At 34.6% G+C, this 23,953-nt stretch overlaps 1 pseudogene; it reads left to right on the top strand.

Annotated features, from left to right (window-relative positions):
- LOC141511971 (proteasome subunit alpha type-2 pseudogene) overlaps positions 1-22,918 on the top strand; it is a 31,150-nt pseudogene extending 8,232 nt beyond the window's left edge.
- The last annotated feature ends 1,035 nt before the right edge of the window (positions 22,919-23,953 follow it).

Here is a 23,953-nt window from a genome sequence, read left to right as displayed (position 1 = left end):
TATCCCCTAATTTTCAAAAAAAGAGAAGAGAATGGAGTCTACAAATTTAACTTTGACTTTCTGAAAAAACTGAGACCTGGGAAAAAACTTGCTTCCAAAGGCCAAGGTCTTTCACTGCATCCAGGGCATTCTCTAGTTATAATGATATATATCTGACCACTGGACTCTGGTGGTTGAGGAGGAAAAAGTAAGGCTGAAGACTTTGCATAGCCCTTCCTCATTTAAATTCAATTTACTTGCATGTCATGGTGTCACATCCCTGATGTCAAGGTCCTCTTCAGAGTGATGAACAAGCAAGATCCTATGTGAAAATAGTGGATTCTTTACTGCTGATCAGTTGGGCAACATAGCACCGTCCTTTCTTCTCTTCTTTCACTCCTTCCCTCCCTCCTTCTTTCTTGCCTTCCTTCCTTCCCTCCCTCTTTCCTTCCTTCCTTCCTTCCTTCCTTCCTTCCTTCCTTCCTTCCTTCCTTCCTTCCTTCCTTCCTTCCTTCCTTCCTTCCTTTTCTTTCTTCTCTTACTTGTGGAAGCTCTGTCCAATGAAATGCAAATTTTGATAACTGAAACTTCACAAGATGGACAGACTAGATTTCTTGCTTAAGGACCATGCCTTACACCTGAATCATTCTAGCTTTCATTGACTGGTCAAAACAGTCCCAGGCAAAACCCCCAATTGATTATTGTTTGGGCTCTGATTGGCTTAGAAGGAATGGAAATAGGAATTGTTTCTGTTTTGGCCAGAAATCCTAAGGGTCTTCTCCTCCCAGACTGTTTTTATTTTTATTTTTTTTTGGACTAGTTTAAAGAGGTCAATTCTGCCTTATTTCTTTCTAATCTCACCTTAAACATTGAATGGACATTGCCTCAGTCAAACTGAGAGGCCAAGATCCTTCACTGCATCCAGAGCCAACTCCAGTCATCTAATCTATATCTGGTCATTGGGAACCAGATGATTTCTGAGGAGAAAATGAAGCTGGTGACTTTGCACAGACCACTTCATGGCATCACCTCCCTGATGTCAAGTCCTTTGACAATGAAGGATGGGAGGAGCTAGGTGGCACAGTGGATAGAGTATCAGTCCTAGAGTCAGGATGACCTGAGTTCAGATCCAACCACAGACACTTAATTGTCTAGCTGTGTGACCTTGGGCAAGTCACTTAACCTCATTTTCTTAAATAAATAAAATTTTAAAAAAAGAGAATGAAGGACAAACAATAGTCACAACAACAGCACAGCAAATGTATTGGGAGTTGATGAGATTGCTGAGTAAGAAATTATATTGAAGAAAAGAGAATATAGGCCTGAACAGAAATTTGTGGGAAACCCAGTTAATGATAACATGGCTACATCAAAAGATGCAAAGAGAGGTAAGATGGGTAGAAGGTTTACTAAGATAATGCATAGTTAAAACCTAGAGAGAATCATATCTAGAAGTAAAACAGCATCATAATGTAGAGGTCAAGAAGAAAATGGACTGAGAAGAAGATATTAGATTCAGTAATACAGAATTTCAGAAGGAGGTGTATGAGTTGAATGATGAGGTCAAAAATCAAATAGAAGAAAACTTCATAGGGGTCTTGGTCTTGTGATGATCAACTGAAATAATATATGCATTAAGGTTTGCAGATCTTGGAATGCTGTATAAATATCATATAGAATTAATATATTACCATTGTGGCTGCTGATTCCAATAATAATAAAACTATTTTCCTTTCTTTGCTTCTATCTCTTCTATGTTCAGTATATCTTGCTTCAATAGAATAATTCTCTTTATGTTAGGGAAAAAACTCTTGGCTAATATCCAATTCAATCAGGAAAATTTATTGATATTTGTCAAATTTCATCTGTGTTTTGGAGGAAACAAAGATGGTCCTTGACATTGTATTATAACATCGTTCTCTGGTGATATTGGACTTGCTCCTTTCCTGACCAAGAGCATGCTCTACCCACTAAGCTTATTTTTATTATATAGCATTGTAATACCATGTCTACCTTTGCAGTGGTAACTTAGTCTGGGAAAATAAGATCTGTGTAATATGAATGGATAATGTGTATAGGAGAGTAGTGAATGATAATTTTTAAATAGATCCAAGAAGCACAAAAATGTCAAAGTGATAAAGACATTTGAGAAATCCCGTATATAATCTAGTCTTTATCCTAATGAAAATGTCACACAGCCTTTCCTTGAAGACCCCTAGTGATGGGTATTTCATAACCAATTGCTGCAGTGTTTTTGATCATTCTAATTGCTAGGATCTTTACAAAATCATGTGTTCTTTCACAAACATTTACCTAAACAATTATTGAATATTGAAGCATGACATAGTTCCAAATTGTCTTTAATAATTGTCTGTACAAGTTTACAATTCCCAGTTACTAATGTTTAAATGCTTTGACTCAGCAATACTATTATGAGGACTATAATCCAAAGAAACAAAGGAAAAATGAGAAGGAAAAAGGGAAAAAAATTATGGCAGTGTTTTTGGTGATGGGAAAGAAATGTAAAGTGAGGGCTGTCCAATATTTGAGTAATAGCTGAAGAAATTATCATGTGTTAGTGTAATGAAAAGTAGTTCTGTCATAAGAAATGTTGAAAAGTATAGTTTCATAGAAACCTGGGAAAACCTGTTTGAAATGATGCAGATTGAGGTAAATATAACCAGGAGAACAGTTGTTCCATAGCAATACCTTTATAATGCAATGATCAGGTTGGTGTTGCTTGCCTTCAGTTTTTAAAATGATCATGACACTGGGAAAATGATGCCATGATTTTCAAAGTGAATTGGATGCAAGTGAGGGAGAGATGTGCAAAGTTAACAGTCTGAATTATCCAGGTCCAATGGCAAGAATTGATCAACCTTGATTCAAAAGGACCAATGCTGAAAAATGTTGCCCACCTAGTGACAGTGATGAATTAATTGTACAAAATGAGAAATATATATTCTTTCTCTTTCTTTCTTTTTCTCTCTCTTTTCTCTTTCTCTCTTTATCTTTCTCTTTCTCTGAAAAGGGATAAGAAAGTTAATGTTGAAATTGCTTCCCTTCTCTATTGGATATTCCATTTTAATTTCTGTCAGTTCTATGCACACGAGTTTTTCAGGTAAGAAAGCTGAATATTTTACCCAAATTTCTGCTCCTCTGGTAGAGGTCATTTGGAAAAGTACTAGATTTGGAGTTGGTCCACTCCATGCAGAGTAAGCAGCCAATATCTCAAAGACCTATATAAATCTCTAGAATCAGTTATAGTTCACAATGAGAATTCCTCTGCCTTAGACTTTTCCTCACGTTCTCTAATTTGGCCTGCTGCTCCCAGGTTGCTCTCTGTTTCTCATAGTGGAAAGGTGGGTCTTGCAGATCTTCCTCTCTTTTTATCCTTCCATCTTACTATTGTTCCTCATGAGTCTTTCAGATGCTTACTAAATTTTTGCTTTCTCTATCTAGGTGAGACAAAATGCAAGAAAGAATATCAGGGAACCTTTTCTTCTCTCTTGGCGGCTACTGTTTTTTCTACTCAGGCTTTTTTCCTCTCATGCATATCTGTTGAATTGCACACTTTTATTTTCCCCAGTGGCTCCTGTGGGAAGGAGTAGGAGCACCTGATCTATACTTGCCATATGCATTGTGGATGAAGAAAAGGTAAAGGAAAGATTGTAATTAGTCATGAAAATGTCAGACTTAATACTGATATAATTATTGTTGAGTCATTTCAGTCAAGTCTGATTCTGTGACTCCATCTGGGCTTTTCTTGGCAAGATATGAAAGTGGTTTGTCATTTCCTTCTCCAGATCACTTCACCCCTGAGGAAGTGTGGCAGAGTGTTAAGTGATTTGCCCAATAACACAATCTAGTATGTAGCTGAGGCCAGATTTGAACTCAGAAAGATGAGTCTTTCTGACTTTAGGTCTGGCCCTCTATTCATTGTACCTCTTATCTACCCTATTGATATAATGATGCTCCTCAAGCACAGAAAGTATATTTATGAAAAGCATGATGACCTGTGCGTATACATTTTAGTTGGATGTTGCTTAGGGAAAGTATTTAAGATATAAAGAAGCATTTGCTAATAGTAAGAGTTGTTGAATATTGGAATTAGTTGCCAAAGAAATCAATGGATAATTCTATCCAGAGGTCAGTAGAAAAACATCTCTAGATCTTTATATTTTCTGATGTTTGTCTGACACTGTTTGAAGAAATAGAGGGAAATGACTCCTTTGAAGTCGTCGATCAATAATTGATCTATAAAAGAGCATCTGTTATTTACAAGATATTATGTTATGCTAGGAATATAAAGAGCTTCCATTCTATCTGGTTAGATAACGTGTACATATATCAGAATAAAGTAATAAACAGAAGCTAATTTTGGAGGGGAGAGAAGGAAAACAATAATATCCAGGGGGATGTAGGTATCATTATTGAAAGTGACATTTGAAGTATATTTGGAAGGATCTAGGGATTTCAAGAAATGAAAGTGAGAAGGAATGCATGTCAAGTATGGGGTATAGCTCCCCCAAACTCTGAGATAATTATCATTACTGTGACTCAATAATGACACTCCAATTGAATGATTCTGAGCTGGTGGAGAGAATTAACAGCATTATTCACCAGTCAATCATTCAATTTAAATTATATTATCATATAATTATTATTGCCTGAATTTCAGCTATAAAGGTTGAGAAAGCAATTATACAGTGTTTTTATTATATCATTATGGTTGCTGGTAATTTATGAGATTAAAGTAGACCACATAAAGACTGTTAATAGCAGTATTTGTACAAACACAGTAGAATGTCTCTTTGAAACCTAATTTAGGCAACTCATGAAAGTAATTAATATAAGCATAGTTTTTTTAAGAGAGAGAAGACCTTTCCTGTTATTATGCCCTGAGGCTGAAGTAATTTAATGTTTTTCATCAAAACAGCTTCTTTTGCTTAATAAAGAATACATTAAGACCCATGAGTTTCCCCAATTTATTTTTTGCTATCTCTTCAACTCTTAATATTATTCATTGTGGTATCAATCTAAGCCATTGACAGGATATATATAATATGAATGAAATTTCTAGAGCCTCCTTTCAGATTCATATTCCATCCATGAAGTCAGTCAAAAGTGCTTTTATGGAAAGTTGAGACTTATGTATGATTCAGGTTCCAATTGTTATTCACATGTATGGTCATTTAGTAAATAATATGCTCATAAATCAAAACTAAGCCCTATTTATTTTACTATTTTCACAGAAATTGTACACCTGGCTAGAAATTAGATTTCACATTTCATTCATCTGGCATGTCTATAGCATCCCCTTTGATCTAACTTATTTCAAAGCAGATCATACATGTTTGTTTACCATCTCTAATGAATCCAAGTCTTGAAAAAAAGTTTGTAAATGAATCTACAAAGTCATAGGGATACATCAAAAAATGTCATAGGATGTTTTGACTTCTGAACCAGTTATTTTCCTGTAGTTTTCTGATCTGTATTAAGTGTATAAGTTCCTGACTTGGTTATCTTTCTTAGATTGTTAATGAACACTCATACAGACAGTTATCTTTTTGTTTTGAACCAACCACTATGATTTGGTGGATTTTAAATGAAGAAAAGGACAAAGAAGCTAGCAACAATGGTCTGTCTGGATTTGTTTTTATTTTATTTAATGAAACTTGCATCAAAAAGATTTCTCAATTTTTCTGGATCCCTAAATTCAAACTAAGATCTGAAATATTTCTTTTAGAAAAATTTTATTTATTCTGAGTTTTACAATTTTCCCCCCTTTCTTGCTTCCCTCCCGCCACCCCCACATAAGGCATTCTGTTAGTCTTCACATTCTTTCCATGGTATACATTGATCTCAGTTGAATATGATGGAAAGTATAAGAGATAGCAAAACTACACAGAAAAATAATGTTTTTTTTCTAAATTGAAGGTAATAGTCTTTGGTCTTTGTTCAAACTCTACCCCTCCCTCTCTGAATAAAGATGGCATTTGATGGGCCCCAAATTATCTCTTCTTTTTGCACCGATGGAATAAGCAAGTTGATCGAGGTTGATCATCACCCCCCATGTTGCTGTTAGGGTATACAATGTCTTTCTGGTTCTTCTCATCTTGCTCAGCATCAGTTCATGCAAATCCTTCCAGGCTTCCCTGAATTCCCATCCCTCCTGGTTTCTAATAGAGTGACAGTGTTCTATGACATACATAGACCATAATTTGTTAAGCTATTCCCCAATTGAAGGACATTCACTTAATTTCCAATTCTTTGCCACCACAAACAGGGCTGCTATGAATATTTTTATACAAGTGATGTTTTTACCCTTTATCATAATCTCTTCAAGGTATAGAGCCAGTAGTGGTATTGCTGGATCAAAGGGTATGAACATTTTTGTTTCCCTTTGGGCATAATTCCAAATTGCTCTCCAGAAAAGTTGGATGAGTTCACAGCTACACCAACAATGTATCAGTGTCCTAGATTTCCTACATTCCTTGTAGCATTCAAAATCTGAAACATTTTTAAAAATCTAATTAGTTCAAATATTTCCCTAGAAATGAAATCTTTTCAATTACTAGGAGGATCTGATTTTTTCTTGAGATATACTTTAACAATGAAAAAAGGGAAAAGGCTGATGAAAAGGCTAAATTCTGTGATTGGGAGGAGGAAAAACTTTTGTGCTTTGAATACTTCACTGTAAGATTACAATCTTAATAACATTTACAATGCCACTGTTATATAAATATGTTCTCTCCTCCTCTCTCACTAACTCCACAACAGTTGATCTTCTTATACAAAGCTTCCCAGTTGTATTTTTCTTGTTAGGTCATCAAAAATATGTGTGCATACACACACATCAGTGAATGTTCAAAATGAACTTCAATTAATCTACTTAGCATACAGCAAAGAAAGGGATATTTTAAAAAGTAACATAATTTACAGTTTGATTTTCTCTTTTCATATCCTAATATAGATCTCATTTAAAGAATTTTTCCAGGGATTAAAAAGTCATCAAATACAAGAATACTTCTTTTCTATAAAACTATGACAACTAAAATTACTATGGGAGAAAAAGTTCAAGTTCTTAAGTTGAACATAGTGACATTTTTAGCCTGCCCATGTTGAAATTTCAGAGCATGTCTCCATTAAACAGCATAAATTCTGACATTGTAGTTAGAAGGCATGAAAGAATGGGTGTGGTTCTGCTCTATAGGGAGATGTTTCTTATTTTTTTTTTTTAGGAAATAAGAATAGAAGTGTTTGTCACTATTTCCACAGGACTTACTTAAAGAAAGAGAAGATGCATACCTAGATTTAAAGAAAAATTTAGTCAGAGGGTGACAACATAGCTGCATGGAATTGTTTTTCCTCAAGGTTGAGATAGGAGAGACAATAGTAAGATATAAATATTATATAAAACATTGAAAATCAAGAATGATATTAATAGCTTTATCTGCCAGTTTAATCTTTAGGTTTAATTTCTCTAGGTTTCTTTCTCTAATTTTTTAGTTGCATATTTAGTTCATTGATTTCCTCTTTCTCTAATTTATTTATGTAAGCATTTAAAAATATAATGTATCCCCTGACAGTCACTTTGAGTGAAACCCATATGTTTTGGTATGCTGTTTCATTATTGTTATTATCTAGGATAAAATAATTAATTTTCTATAATTTGTTGTTTGATCCACTTGTTCTTATAATGAAGTTACTCAGTTTCCAATTAGTTCTGGGTCTATGTCTCCCTAGCCCAATATTGCATATGATTTCTATTGCATTGTGATCTGAGAAAGAGGTATTCACTATTTCTGCCTTTCTACAATTTATTATTAGGTTTTTATGCTCTAGTACATGGTCAATTTTTGTATAAGTGTCATGTACTGCAGAGAAAAAGGTATATTCCTTTCTATCTCTATTCAATTTCCTCCGTAAGTCTATCACATTTAGTTTTCTAACAATCTATTTGTCTCCTTAACTCCCTTCTTGTTTATTTTATGATTCGATTTATCTAAATCTGAGAATGGGAGGTTGAGGTCTCCCACTAGTAGAGTTTTGCTGTCTATGTCTTCCTCTAGTTATTTCTGCTTCTCCTCTAAGAATTTCTATGTTATCCCATTGGATGCATAAACTTTATTGTCTATGGCACCTTTTAGGAAGATATAGTTTCCTTCCTTATCTCTTTTAACACTATCTATTTTTGCAGCTGTTTTGTCTGAGATAAGGATTGTTACCCCCTGCTTTTTTGAGTTCAGCTGAAGCAAAATATATTTTGCTCCAACCTTTTACCTTTACTCTATATGTATCTCTCTGCTTCAAATGAGTTTCTTGTAAGTGGCGTATTGTAGAATTCTGGTTTTTAATCCACTCTGCTATTTGTTTGTTTTTTAAGCTAGAGTTCAACCCATTCACATTGAAAGTTATAATTAATAACTCTTTATTGCCCTCCATGCTATCTTCCCTCTGTATTTTTCATCTTTATCTGTATTCCCCAATATTTTGTTTCTGAATACCACACCCTTCAGTGTATTTGCTCTCCTATATTCACCCCTTCCATTTCTTTCCCCTTTCCCTTTTTCCCTTTTTCCTTCCCTTCCTTCTGTTAGTTCCTCTTTTTCCTCCCCCTCCCTGAATGTGTGTGTAAATTAACTTTAAGCCATCTAATGAGAGGAAGATTCAGGTGTTTCTCATCTCCTCCCTTCTTCCCCTCTATTACCATAGATCTTTTGTACCTCTTAATGTAATGAGATTTACCCCATTCAGTCCTCCCCCTCCTCCCATCTCTTTCCTGTCCTCCTTTTTAAGGAGGAAATGTTTTTAAATCATTCTGAGTCTTAGAAAATTCTGAGTATGCATAACTTCTGGCTAAGTATATTCTCTCTAATAATGTTACAATTCTTGAGAGTTATTAGAGTCTTTCACCCAAGAAGGGTTATAGCCAGTTTTATGGCATTGGATAGCAGTCTCATGGATAGGTCATGAATGCCCATCACTTCTGGCTAGGTATATTCTCTCTGTTAGAGTTACGGTTCTCAAGAGTTATGAGAATCTTCTTCCCCATGCTGGGATATAGCCAGTTTCATCTTATTGGATAGCAGTTTTTTTTTTTTCTTTACCCCACTTTTTAACTTTTTCATGTATCTCTTGAACCTCCTATTTGATATCCAGATTTTCTATTTAGCTCTGGTCTTTTCATCAGTAATTTTTGATATTCTTCCATTTTGTTAAATTTCCATCTTTTCCCCTGAAAAAGAAGACCCACTTTTGCCAGATAGTGGATTCTTGGCTGCATTCCAAGCTTCCTTGCTCTTCAGAGTATCTTGTTCCAGGCCCTTTGATCCCTTAATGTTGATGCAACCAGGTCCTGCATAATCCTTACTGTGGTTTCTTGGTATTTACATTGTTTCTTTCTGAAGGCTTGCAAGATTTTTCTCTTTTATCTGATAGTTCAGGAATTTGGCCACAATGTTCCTTAGTGTTTTCATTTTAGGATCTCTCTCCAGAGGGGATCTATGTATTCTTTCAAAAACTGTTTTGCCCTCTGGTTCCATGATATCAGGGCAATTTTGCATTACTAAATCCTGCAATCTTAAGTCTAGGCTTTTTTTTTCATCAATATTTTCTGGAAGACCTATAATTCACATTGATTGATCCTCCTTGATCTATTCTTGAGTTCAGTGGTTTTGCTGATGAGGTATTTTACATTTTCTTCTATTTTTTCTATTTTTTGGTTTTGTTTAACAGGTTCTTGCTGTCTCATGAAGTCATTCATTTCCATAGACTCCATTCTTTTTTTTAGAGAAGAGTTTTCTTCATTTACCTTTTGCAATTCTTTTTCCAAATGGTCAATTCTATTGTTGAAAGAGCTTTCCATTTGCCCAATTGAGGATCTGAGAGAATTTTTCTCATTTTATATTTGTCCAATTGAGGATCTGAGAGAATTATTCTAATTTTGTATTTGTCCAATTCTATTTTCCAATGATTTGTTTTCTTGTTGCAAGGTGTTAATCTTCTCTTGGGTTTCTTTTCCCAAATTGTAAAATTGATTTTTAAACTCCTTCCTTATTTCTTCAAGGAAGTCTTTCTGTGCTGGAGACCAGATCATATTCTCCTCAGAGTTTCTAAGTCTCTCTGAGTTAGGGTCATTTCCTTTCAAGAATATTTCTAAGTATCCTCATTTCCACTGGCCTTTCTTCATTTTGCTAAGACCTTGAGTTGGGAAGGTGCTGGTTCACAGAGGTTTGGTGTTGGGATCCCTAGAGGCTTTACTCACTGAATGTAATGTCTCCAGCTGGCCAGCAGGGGGTCCTGGTTGTTTTCTCTGGAGTGTCTGTGACATTGATTGAGACCCTCTCCTCTGGCCTGGAGGGAGTGACTGAAGCTGTTAAATACTTTTGTCTTCAATCAATGGTGGGTTGTATCCAGTCCCTATTGTCAACTGTGCTGGTTCTGGTGCTTGGCCTTAGCCTGGGGCAGAAGGTCTGCAATTGTGTTTGTTCTGGGAAGAGGCTTCAGCTGAAACTGAGGCATGGACTAGGTGTTCCTCCCCACCAGAGGAGCTCAGGAATGATGTCCGTAGCCCTCCTGCACTGGAACTCTCCCCCCAGCCCTGTCGGCAAACTACCAAGGGTCAGCACCAACACCAATGCCTCTGCTCCCTAGTTGACCCAAGCCCCTTGGTCAACCAGGCTCCAGGCCCTCTGTTGATCAAAGCATGTCCAGTTCTCTGGCCCTCAGGCTCCCAGGCTCCAGCCCAGCTGCTAATTAGCCTAATCCCTGGCTGATCCAGACACCCAGGCTCTCCACAGTCCTGTGGTCCTGGCAGAGTCTGCCCACTGTGCCCAGACTCACCCATGACTGCAGAAGACAAATCCTGAGGTAGATTTTCTTTCTCCTGGCTTTTCTTTCTGGGTTTTGTTGTTTAGATTTCTATTAAGACATTTGTTTCATGTCATATATGGGAAAGATCAGGAGATTGTAGAACTGTGCCTGTCTTCTTTCCACCATTTTAGCTGGAAGACTACTTTTAATTCCTTACTTCTGTTTTTCATCACTGGAATTATCATCACAATGATGTTGAAGTGAAATGCAGAATTATGCCTTTGGTAAAGTAACTTGCTTCTGTTATGATATAGTCCTTATAGATGAAGAGTTCTTTCATATGCTACTGTTTGCGGATAGCATATGTGCTAAGTATATTAAGCTTTAAAATATTGACATTTTTCCTCCAAATTATTAATTGAATTAATTTGTTTTTCCAACTAAATGCAAAGATAGCTTTCAGCAATTAATTTTGGAAGGGTTTGAGTTTTTTTTAGGTTTGTTTTTTTTTGTAAGGCAAACAGGGTTAAGTGGCTTGCCCAAGGCCACACAGCTAGGTAATTATTAAGTGTCTGAGACTGGATTTGAACCCAGGTACTCCTGCCTCCAAGGCTGGTGCTTTATCCACTATGCCACCTAGCAGCCCCTGAGGAGTCTGAGTTTCAGATTTTTCTCCCTCTCTCTCCCTTCCCCCTCTTCCTCTTCCCCCGACATAGGGAAGTCTAATATAGATTATACAAATATAACTATGTCAAACAGAATTCCATATTAATAATATTGTGAAAGACAAATCAGAATTAAAAGGGAAAAACACAAGAGAAAAAGCACATAAAACCTTAAATAAATTTGAAAAATTGAAAATTATAAGCTTTGATCTGCATTTAAACTTCTCTCGATGTGGTTGGTAACTTCCCTAACAAGTCCTTTAGAATTGTCTTTGATAATTGTTCTGTTAAGTTGAGGAAGTCCATCAAAATTGATCATCACATAATGTTGCTCTTAATATGTAGAATCTTCTTCTGGTTCTGTTCACATCATTAAGTATCAGTATAAAAGTCTTTCCTGGCTTTTGTGAAGTCCCACCCCTCATGATTCTTACGGAACAATATTACCCCATCACATTCATGTGCCAGAATTTGTTCAATAGTTCTCAAATGATGTTCTTTGCCACCACCAAAAGGACTGCTATAAATATTTTTGTACATGTGGATTTTTTATCCTTTCATGTCATCCCTTTGGGATTCAGACTTAGCAGTGGTATTGCTGGATCAAAGGGTATACACAGTTTTAGTGCCCTTTGGGTGTAGGTACAATTTACCCTCCAGAAAGGTTGGATCAGTTTACAACTTGACTAATAATGCATTAATATCACAGTTTTCCCACAATCTACCAACATTGTTCATTTTTTTTACCATATTGGTCAATCATGACAGGTATGAAATATCTGAGTTGTTTTGATTTGCCTTTCTCTAAGCAATAATGATTTAGAACATTTTTCCATATGATTATAGATGGTTTTCTTCATCTAGGAACTACCTATTCATATCCTTTGACCATTAATTTGTATTCTTATAAATTTGACTCAATTCTCTACATGTATTTAAGAAATAAATCCTTTACCAGAAACTCTAGTTGTAAAAATTATTTTCTAATTTACTGTCTTCCTTTTAATTTTAGTTGTATTTGCTTTTATTTGAGCAAAACTTTTTTTAACGTGATGTAGTTAAAATTTCCATTTTGCATTTTATAATATTCTCTATCTCTTCTTTGGACATAAACTGCTCACCTTTCCATAGATCTAATAGATAAATTATACCTTTTTCTCTTGTCTTATGGAATAACTTTTTATATCTAAATCCTGTGCCCATTTTGATCTTATCTTAGTATAGGGTATGAAATGCTGCTTTATACTGAGCTTCTGCTATGCTATCTTTCGGTTTTCTTCGGCATTTTTATTAGAGTGAGCTCTTATCTCAAAAGCTGGAGTCTTTGGTGTACTAAAAAGTAGATTACAATAGTTATTTCCTACTATCTTTTATACCTAATCTACTCCAATGATCTACTATTCCATTTCTTAACTGGGAACAAATATTTTGAAGACTGTTGGTTTAAATATAATTTTAGAACTGGTATGGCCAGGATACCTACCTTTTCATTTTTTCCAATAATTCTCTTGATATTCTTGAACTTTTCTTCCTTCATCTGAATTTTATTATTATTATTATTCTTTCTAACTCAATAAAATATTCTTTTGTAATTTGAAATGGCCCTGAATAAGTCATTTAATTTAGGTAGATTTGTCATTTTTATTATATTAACTCAGCCTGTCCACGAGCAATTGGTATTTGCTCAATTATTTAAATATGATTTTCTTTGTATGAAAAATGCTTTGCAATTGTTTTCATATAGTTTCTGAGTTTGTCATGGCAAGTAGACTCCCAAGTATTTCATGTTGACTACAGTTATTTTAAATGGAATTTCTTTTTCTTTATCTTGCTACTAAGCTTTGTTGGTAATATATAGAAAATCTGATGATTTATGTGGGTTTATTTTATATCCTGCAACTTTACTAAAAGTTGCTAATTGTTTCAAGGAGTCTTTTAGTTGATTTTCTTTTAAGTACATTATGTTGTTATGTACACTTATTTGCAAAGAGTGAGAGGTTTATTTCTTCATTGCCTATTTTCTTTCTTTCAATTTATTTTTCTTCTCTTATCATTAAAGCCAATATTTCTAATACAAAATTGAAAAATAGTGATTATAGTGGGCATCCTTGTTTTACCCCGACCTTTCTGGGAATGTTTCTATCTTTCCCCATTACATATTGCTGTTGATTTTATACAGATGCTGCTTATAGTTTTAAGGAAAATTTCATTTATTCCTATGCTCTCTAATGTTTTTAATAGGAATGGGTACTATAGTTTATAAAATGCTTTTTTCAGCATCATTTGAAATAATTGCATGGTTCCTGGCATAAATCCTACCTGATCATAGTGAATTATATTAGAGATAACTTGTTTTAACAATTTTTGCTAATATTAAATTTAAAAATTTTGCATTACTATTCATGAGTGAAATTGGTCTATAATTTTGTTTTGCAGTTTTTGTGTCTTTCTGGTTTAGGTTATCAGCACTGGACTGATGTCTTAAAAGGAATTTGGCAGAACTCCATCTATTTTTTCACATATAAAATTGTTCTTTAAATATTTGATAGAACTTACTTTTGAATTGATCTGGTCCTGGAGATATTTTTCTAAGGGAGTTCATTGATGTCCTGTTCAATTCCTTTTTCTTGAATGGAGTTATTTAAATATTTGGTTTCCTCTTCTAGTAATCTGAGTAATGTATATTTTTGTAAATATTCTTCCATTTCACTTGGGTTGCCAAATTTATTGACTTATAGTTAAGCAAAATGATCCAGATTATTACTTTAATTTTTCTAGTCTTTGGTGGTGAATTCATACTTTTCATTTTTGATACTGGTTATTTGTTTTTGCTTCTTTTTTAATCAAATAAAGAAAAGGTTTATGTTTTTTATTTCTTTCATAAAACCAACTCATTTTCACTTATTAGTTCATTAGTTTTCTTACTTTTGATTTTATTAATTTCTCCTTTGATTTCAGAATTTCTAATTTGGTATTTATTGGAAGACTTTTAATTTGTTCTTTTTCTAGATTTTTAGTTGAATACCCAATTTAATGATTTCCTCTTTCTCCATTTTATTCATGTAAGCATTTAGTGATATAAAATTTCCCCTAATAACCACTTTTGCTATATCCCACAAATTTTGGTATGTCGTTTCATTATTGTTGTTGTCTTGTATGAAAGTATTTCTCTGCTTTCTTATTGGATCCACTTATTCTTTAAAATTTTATTAATTTTTTCAATTATTTTAAATCTAGCTTTCCATGACCCTATACTGTAAATAATTTCTATTGTATCATGATCTGAAAATGCTTCTTTTAATATTTCTGCCTTTCTACTTTTTATCATGGGATTTTTATGCCCTAATACATGGTCACTTGTTTTGTTGATGTCATGTACCACTGAGAAAAAAAAAGTGTAATCCTATAATATATCCTCATTTAGTTTTCTCTAGAGGTCTATCATATCTAAGTTTTCTAAAATTCTATTCACTTCCTTCTTATTTATTTTGTAGTTAGATTATCTAATTCTGAGAGAGGGAGATTGCTGTCTCCCTGCAATATGTTTTTGCTGTTTATGACTTCCGCTAACTCATTTAGCTTCTCTTCTAAGAATTTGAATGCTATACTACTTGCAGCCTCTACATTAAGTATTGAAAATACTTCAATGTCTGTGGTACATTTTAGGAAGATTCAGTTTCCTTCCCTATCTCTCTCTTAATGAGATCTATTTTTGCTTTTACTTTGTCTGAGATAAGTAGTGCTATCCCTGCTTTTTTGACTTCACTGAAAGCATAGTAAAAATATGCTTCAGTGAAACATAATATATTCTGTTCATCTTTTACCTTTAGTTTGTGTGTATCTTTCTGTTTCAGATGTATTTCTTGTAAACAACATATTGTAGGATTCTAGCTTTTAATACATTCTTCTACTTGCTTCTGTTTTATGTTAATATCTTTTTATTACTCCCCCCTCATCCTATCTCCCTTCTGTCTGTACTTTTCTTTCTCCTTTTCCCTATCCTTTCTTGGAAGTGTTTTTCTTCTGAATATTACCTCCCTTCTATCAGTCCCTGTCCCTTTTCTTTCCCCTTTCCCCTTTTATTTTTTGCCTCCTAATGCCTGAAGGGTAAGATAAATTTCTATACTCAACTGAATGTGTGTGTTATTCCTTTTTGAGCCAAATCTGTTGAAAGTAAGATTCGGGCAATACTCCCTATCTCCCTTCTTTCCCCTACTGTAATAAATCCTTTGCACCTCTTCATGTGATGTAATTTATCCCACTCTTCCTCCCCCTTCCTCCTGTTCCATTACTATCTTTTTTATCTCTTTATTATTTTTTAATTATCCCTTAAGAATTATGAAAATTTTCACCCATGTAGGAATATAACCAATTTAATGTTATTGAATAACAATCTTTTTCTTTTCCTTTGTTTGCTTTATTATATATCTCTTGAGTCTCCTGTTTGAAGAACAAATTTTCTCTTCAGCTCTGGTTTTTGCATGAGGAAAATTTGAAAGTCACCTATTTTGTTAAGTGTCCATCTTTTACCCTGAAAGAATCTGCTCAGTTTTGCTGGGTAGTTAATTTTAGATTATAATCCAAGCTCTTCTGTCTTCTGGAATATCATATTACAGGAATTTTGATTCTTTAAAATTGATGCTACTAAATTCTGTGTAATCCTGACTGTGATGCCTTGGTATTTGAAATGCTTCTTTCTGACTGACTGCAGGACTTTCTCCTTGATCTGATAATTCTGGAATTTGACTACAGTATTCCTAGGCATTTTCAATTTGGGATCCCTTTTAGAAGTTGATCTGTGGATTCTTTCAATGACATTTTAACCTCTAGTTCTAGGATATTAGGATGGTTTTCTTTGATGATTTCTTGAAAGATGTTGTCCAGGCACTTTTTTTGACAATGACTTCCAACAGTTCTTAAATTACCTTTCCTGGATCTATTTTCCAATGGAGTATTTTTATATTTTCATCTGTTTTTGCTTGACTACTTCTTGATGTCTCATATAGTCATTAGCCTCTGCTAACCCCAGTCTATTCTTCAAGGAATTATTTTCTTTCTTCTCCTTTTGTATCTTTTGTATCTTCTTTTCCATTTGGTCATATTTTTAAAGGAGCTGTTATTTGCCTAATGCATTTTTTTTTGTTTTTGCAATGGGGTTGAGTGACTTGCCCAAGGTCACACAGCTAGATAATTATTAAGTGTCTGAGGTCACATTTGAACTTAGGTCCTCCTGACTCCTGGGCCACCTAGCTGCACCTGTACTCATTGCATTTTTAAAGGATTTCTTTCCCCAGTTTTTCTACTTGATACTTTAAATTCATTTTGAGCTCTTCCAGGAAGTCTTTTGAGACTGGAAGTAGTGGTAGGATTCAACCAGATCACACTGGTTCAGCAGAACTGATAGCTAATTTTACGTTGAGTTTGGTAAACTTATTGTTAAAAATATCACTTGCAATCAGGGCTCTCTCTAAGGCAGGTGCCTAGGCAGCTGCCCAATGTAAATCACAAATTTACATTCCCTACTCTTTTGTAACTTTCATCTGAACAACAGCATATTCTAAGTGTCCATAGTAATGTTGATGGAAAAAAATTGATGGAACTCTGCTCATAGTATTTATTTGTTCTTTTGTTAAAATTCAACATGCCTTTGATGAAATGCTACATTTTGTTACTTCAGTAAACAAATATATAATGCAAAGAGAAAAAGTGCCAAACAATGAGGGGGTAGCAAGCTGTCATTGTTCCCATTTTTTTGTTATGCCCAAAATTCCCCTGAGGCATTATGAGGGCTCTGGTATTACCTGAACAATGAAACCAATAGAAAGTTGGGACACAATGAAACAATAGAAATATAGATTTCAAGGGTTTTCTTATTGTCCATTTCAGAAGCCATGGAAGTAGAAGAAAAAAGACTTAGAATAAGTAGAATGAGTTTTGGTTCTGCATATGTTACAACATTGACTGCTGTGATCATGTGGTTGCTTTTGTTTCATAAGGATACATTTGCTTAATATGAGTAACATAACATAAACTAATTTTGTGTACTTCTTTTCTTGTTCTTATTTGAGTATTAAATGCATGAAATATTAAACTACCTTTCAGTATATCTTTTGTATTCTTAAAATAGTCATTAAGGCAGAGAATCAGTTGTTAATTTATTTGACCCACCATTAGACTGGAGAACAATTCATATTATTTAAGATAACTTTCTATAGTCCAGATTTTCCCCTGACTTTTCTTATTCATTCTGAGTTTTATTAATGGTGCAGTACCAAACTTTCTGTGTTGGTTGAGGGACTTGCTCACAGACTTTCTGAGAGAACCCTAGAGACCTACTAACTGGGCTGTTCCACCTGCAGAGGGAACACCAGTAACTTCCTTACTGGCCTGAGGCCTTCCTGGTTAGGAATGCTAATAGCATGCAATTTGGATTGGACTATACTGCATAGTTTCACCAGCATAACAGGGGTCTGAGATAGCTGTGTTGGAACTCCCTTTGCTGCTCTACTGACTTGTTGGTCTATTTAATTGGACTCCAGGGCCTTCTGCTGCCTATCTTTTCTGTAGTTGAGAACTTGTGGTTTGTTCCCTGCCACATCCTACTGCTCATGTGGTTAGGTTTCAGTTCCATGCCTTGGGTATATTCCCATTGCTCCTGAGAAAGACTAGCTGGAAAATGCTCCACTGTATCATTTGTGCATTCTATAGCTCCAGAATACATTTAGAGACTTGATTAATGTGGTTTATGAGGGTAACCTTGAAGAACTTACAGAAATTCCTTGTTTTCTCTTCCATCTTGCCTCTTCTCTCTATCCCCTTCCTCCCCACTCCTGAGACTTTAAGTGAGATCCACAGTTACCCAAAAGAGTTTGATCCAAGTACTCACCACAGAAAAATCAGATGGATGAGGAATGATTATTGTCCAGATGATTATGATTTAAATGGATATCTCTGTTTTTTGGTTCTTTATTTTTTTTAGCTTGGTCCATAATCATACACAAATGGACAGTTATTTGTAGAGGGCTAGCAGGGAGTGATGTTCACATATACTTGGTGACTTTTTCCATCAAAGATATGTGTGGATTATTGTTCATTGTATGGATCCGTTGGCTCACCAGTGAACCCTGACCTAGCATAATCTGTGGCTTCAGAGATGGTTGTAGTTTCTTTGATAGAGAAGTATGCAGATTTCTAAGAACAAATATTGTAAATTTACCCAGGAAATTGTAAAACTGGGTCTTCTTTAACTGGTCATTCCTGAGATAAATTTTGCTATAAAACGTTGAGTTTCCAAAAATAAAGTTGGTAGATTTTCACTTCCCAACCTTTCATGTTTGGATATGTTTGTCTACCAGACCTGACTCTTGGAAATTCATGTCTAGACCCACACCAGAGCTATTGCTGGAGATAGTTATTATAGATATGCAGTATACTGGATATAGTGTTAGATTCTGGACTTTCATTTAGGAAGCTGGAAAGCTTGATGGTACACTAGATAAAGTGCTGGACTTAGAGTAGGAAGACATCTTTTCGATTTCAAATTCAGCCTCAGACATTTATTAACTTTCTGACTCTAGGCAAGTATCTTAACCCTATTTGCTTCAGTATCCTCATCTGTAAAATGAGTCGGAGAAGGAAATGGCAAAGGACTCTATTATCTTTTCAAAGAAAATCCCAATGTGACAGGAATGAAATGTCTGAATGGTCAGAAATACAGGGTTTTTGGTCAACTCTGTTTGTCAGGTCAATTGTGACAAAACGCCCTACAATCAGTGTTTGGATCTGAACATGTTTCTGATTTTCATAATTTAGTTACTTGGTTAAGTATCTCTAATCAGCAAATAAAGATGGGTTAGTTTTCTGGCCATTTAGGGCAAGGTTCAAATAATGCAATGTTTATTTTCCCCCCATCTCCCACAATTAAATAAAATTTTCTCACAAGACAGAATTTGAACTAAACCCATAATGGAATAGAAAGAGAACTGTGTCAGTTTCGAGAGTTAAATCACAAGATACAGTCATTGTTGTTCACTCAAATCCCACAATTAATCCTTTGTTATCCTAATCCCCTCAAGTTCCTCAAGGACCATACAAAGGCTGTCTTCAAATATTTGAAGGGTTATCACTTAGAAGAGATATTAGAATCATCATTGATTTGAAGTTCCTAAGAAGCAAATTTAGCTTTGATTTCATGAAAAAACAAAACAAAACAAAATTTTCATGCTTCTTAACACTATACACTAGTTCAGGAGGCTATCTAAGGAGATAGGGTTTTTTCCTCCTCTCACAGGCAATTTTGAGTATGTTATAAAAAGTGTTTATGTTCAAAAATGAGCTGTATGGAAAACAATCTTTACAACTGGGAGTTAGGATAAAGGTCTCATTTCTAAAATATAAAGAAAACTTCATCAAATTTATAAGGTTGTAAGCCATTCCCCAGTTGATAAATGGTCAAAGGATATGAATAGACAGTTTTCAGATGAAGAAATTAAAGCTATAGGTAATCATATAAAAAACTGGTCCAAATTGAAACAACTCTAAGGTATCGTTTCATCCTTATCAAATTGGCTAAGATGCCAAAAAGGGAAAATGGTCAATGCTGGAGAGGCTGTAGGAGAATTAGGACATTAATGCATTGCTAGTGGAGTTATGAACTGATTCAGCCTTTCTGGAGAGCAATATGGAACTATGCCCAAAGAACAATAAAATTATTCCTATCCTTTAACTCATCAATTCCAATTCTAGTCCCATACAGAGAAGAAGTCATAAAAAATGGGAAAAGTCCTACATGTTCCAAAATATTCATAGCAGCTCTTTTTATAGTGGCAAAGAACTGGAAATGATGGTTTGCCATTCAAATGGGGAATGGTTAAACAAGTTATAGTACCTGAACATTATGGAATATTATTGTTATATAAGAAATCATAAGTGGTCTAACTCTCCAGAAGCATGGAAGGAATTACAGGATCTGATGCTGAGAGAAGGGAGCAGAAACAAGAAAACATTGTACACATTAACAACAACATTGTGAGATGAACAACCCTGATGGATGCAGCCGCTCCCAACAGTTCAGAGAGCTAGAACAATCCTATTATATCAGCTATGGACAATGTTATCTCTGTTCAGAGGAAGAAGAACAAAACAAAACAAAACAAAATCCTTTAGTATCTGAGGAACACTACATTCACTTTATTTTTGTTTAAGGCAATGTGGTTAAGTGACTTGCTTAAGGTCACACAGCTAGATAATTATTTAATGTCTAAGGCTGGATTTGAACTCAGGTACTCCTAACTACAGGACTGGTGCTCTATCCACTGTGCCACCTAGCAGCCCCACTACATTCACTAAAAAACCGCCAAAAAAACACTTCTGTTTTTCTTTCCCTTAATCCTAATTCCTTACATCAAAAAAGGCTAACCTTCAAACATGCTTAACACAATGCTAAGGACAATATTAACCTGACTGTTTAAGAGTGAAGGGAGGGGGGCTAGGAAGGAAGGGTGGAAAGAAATTTTGTGACTTAGAAATATGGATAGGCATATGGATGAATGGTAAAAAAAATTCATAACATTTATTTCAAAAGTAAAGCATAAATAAAAAAATAAAAAAGTACTATGGGAAAAAATAATGAGCTGTATTTGTTGACCATTTAGGACCTTTCTAACTTTGACTGTGCCACTTTTTTTGCTTCTGTGTTAATTCTAATATTTGTAAAATTTCCAAGGCTAGTTAAGCAGACAAAAACAGTGAAAAAAAATTGGGAAAGGTCTTTTGGTACAGAGCTCTGATTCTTAAAGCTGATCCTGATTTCAAGATCAATATTTTACTCATAAAATAGTCTCTGTTAGATGATTTACTCTATTTTCTGAATTGGATTATAAATTTGGAAATTGGAAGGAAACTCTAAGGTCAACTAATTCATCTTTTTAAAAAAAGATAAGTAAACTGAGGTTTCTGAACATTAAATTCATATAAGACATTGTCAAAACTAATACTCTCTTCATTGCATACCACACTATTTTTTGTTTGAAAAATATTGTCACTATAATCACAGGTTTGGTCACACATGGATACACAATATCTATTGGCTCTCATGATTTTAATCTGGATTCTCAACAAAGACCTTGGACCAGTCTAATTCAGAAAGTTGTAATGCAGTCTCTGGAGGCACTTTGAACACTTTTTTAAATAAAGATAACACTTGTCATCCAAAATCATTGCAATTGATTGCAGTAGCTATAATGTTACACAGTATCAAATTAAAAGTAGATGTATATGCAAGGATTTCTTTCTTTTTTTCCCCTTTTTCATCTATTCCTAACTCTTTGAATAGTGCCTAATACATTGAAAGTATTTAGTTGCTGACTTGTCAGAAAGATAGATGAGATGGGGGGCAGATTATTTACTATTATGCCAATGAATAAAGAAAGTTTCTTTTAAACTCTACAATATGAAATTCCGGAGTGGGGAGAGGAGTGGTAAAGCCAGAAGTTCTGAGGTTATTGAATTTTTATTCCCAGTTTTGCCTATTAGAAATAATCAACAAGTGTTCAGAAACCATTAAGGAATATCAGCATTTCCACTAACTGATGTCCAAATTTTAAAGATTGTCTTAAAAAATACTATGATTTTTTTAATAAACTAAAAATAAATCTGAGTTAATTTAAATGGTTTTTAGAGTAATAAGGGAAAAATTTTCAAGATAGAGGTTTATGTGTAAAATTTATCAATCATTACTTCATAAAGAATAAAAAAAGCTTATATTCAGAATCTTGGGGATCTGGCTGCAGCAGAGAAAGATGACAGAGTAGATACAGTTTCTTGTTGCCTACTTTTAATCCTTCTGGTAAACTTGTTGAGATTAACTAGGCCTTGGCAACTTTAACTGGAGGAGTCCCTTTGTTTGGAATCAAAGCTGTCAATAGTGTGAAGTTGGTAACAGTCAAAGCAGAAATCAATCCTGTATGATGAAAGGATCATCCACAAGATGGAGCCAATGACCAAGTACATTGGCTAGGTCTATAGTAGCATGGGCCCCAACTACAGAGTGCTGGTCCACTTAGCTCAGAAGCTGGTCCAACAGTAGTACCTGGTGTACCATGATCCCATCCCTAAGGCACAGCTGGTGCAGAGTGTTGCAAGAATACACAAAGTCAGGTAGTGCATGTCCATTTGGAGTGTCACTACTCATTTATCATTGTAATGAGGACCGACATTATTTATTTCAATCTGATCAATCTGGAGTTTACTTTGCTGGGAAAACTACAGAAATGGGAATAAATTGTGTGAATTCTTGAGAAAAGATACAACAAAGACCTGTAACTGGAGAATGCCATTCATACTGCCATCTTAACACTAAAATTTTGAAGGGTAGATAACAGAAGTCAGCCTAGCACTTGGCATCAGGGAGGCTTGCCCCCATTGAAGTCAAAGAATACTTGCCTGCCACAGAATAATAATCCAAGGACTGAATCATCCAATTTTTCAATTGATTTATCACAATGAAATGTTTCAAAATGATTTGGTTTTTCTGTTTTTGGAATACTTATTTCTACATAGTTAAATGGATTGAAGTTTTTAAAAGTGATAGGTATAAATTCTACAAATTACTCAATGTAGCTGGTAAAAAAATCATTCTTGGTAAAGTATAAGCTTTTATAAGCAGTAAAGAGAGTTTGTTTTTTAGGTGGGCCAAATATTTTCCAAATGCCTACTACTATCTTGGTCTCTGTTTTCACTGTTTTAGAGAATCATAAAATCTGAGATGAAAAGGATACCAGCTGTCATTTAGTTCAACACAGGCATGAATAAGAATTATAACTTAGCTTATAAGGGGTGACAAGAGAAAGTGTTTACAGAAAAAGGGATCAATGCCATGTTACTGGGAAAATAGTATCATATCCTTGACTTGATAAAGGTGCTACAAGAGACTAATCCGTATCAAGGAAATAAGGTAGATAAGCTCCTCAAAGCCAGGCTGTTTCATTTTTCTCTTTATAACCCCCAGTACTTCACAGTGACTTACATACATCATGAATGAGTAAGTAAGTGAATGAATTAATGAATGAATGAATGAAAGAAAAATGATTAATTAAATGTTTACTATATATCAAGCTATGTGCTAGAGATACAAATACAAAGAGTCAGCCTTTGCTTCCAAAGACCTAGCATTCCAATGGAAGAGATACCTTGTATAGAGGAATAGTAGCCTATGAGGAGTCCGTTAGGTTTGGGAGGTTCCAATAATGGTATGTGAAGTCATAAGGGAACAGATTCATATCCTTTTTTCTAGCAGTACTAGAAAAGCACTATATGATTAAAATTCTAGAAATGGAAATCAAGGTATGAGAATGAATGAATGAAGCAAAAAATCAGTCAGAGAAACTGTGGATAGAAAGTAGAGTGAAGCTTGACTGGAACTGTTTGACTATAAAGGGACTTGTGAGGAATTCACCAATTTGGATATTATGGGTTACAGACCAAGAAGTCTG

The sequence above is a fragment of the Macrotis lagotis genome, chromosome 2, assembly GCF_037893015.1.
Source record: "Macrotis lagotis isolate mMagLag1 chromosome 2, bilby.v1.9.chrom.fasta, whole genome shotgun sequence".
Taxonomy (NCBI): Eukaryota; Metazoa; Chordata; class Mammalia; order Peramelemorphia; family Peramelidae; genus Macrotis; species Macrotis lagotis.
Note: the sequence above shows the minus strand (reverse complement) of the source record. Positions and strands in the feature narration are given on the sequence as shown.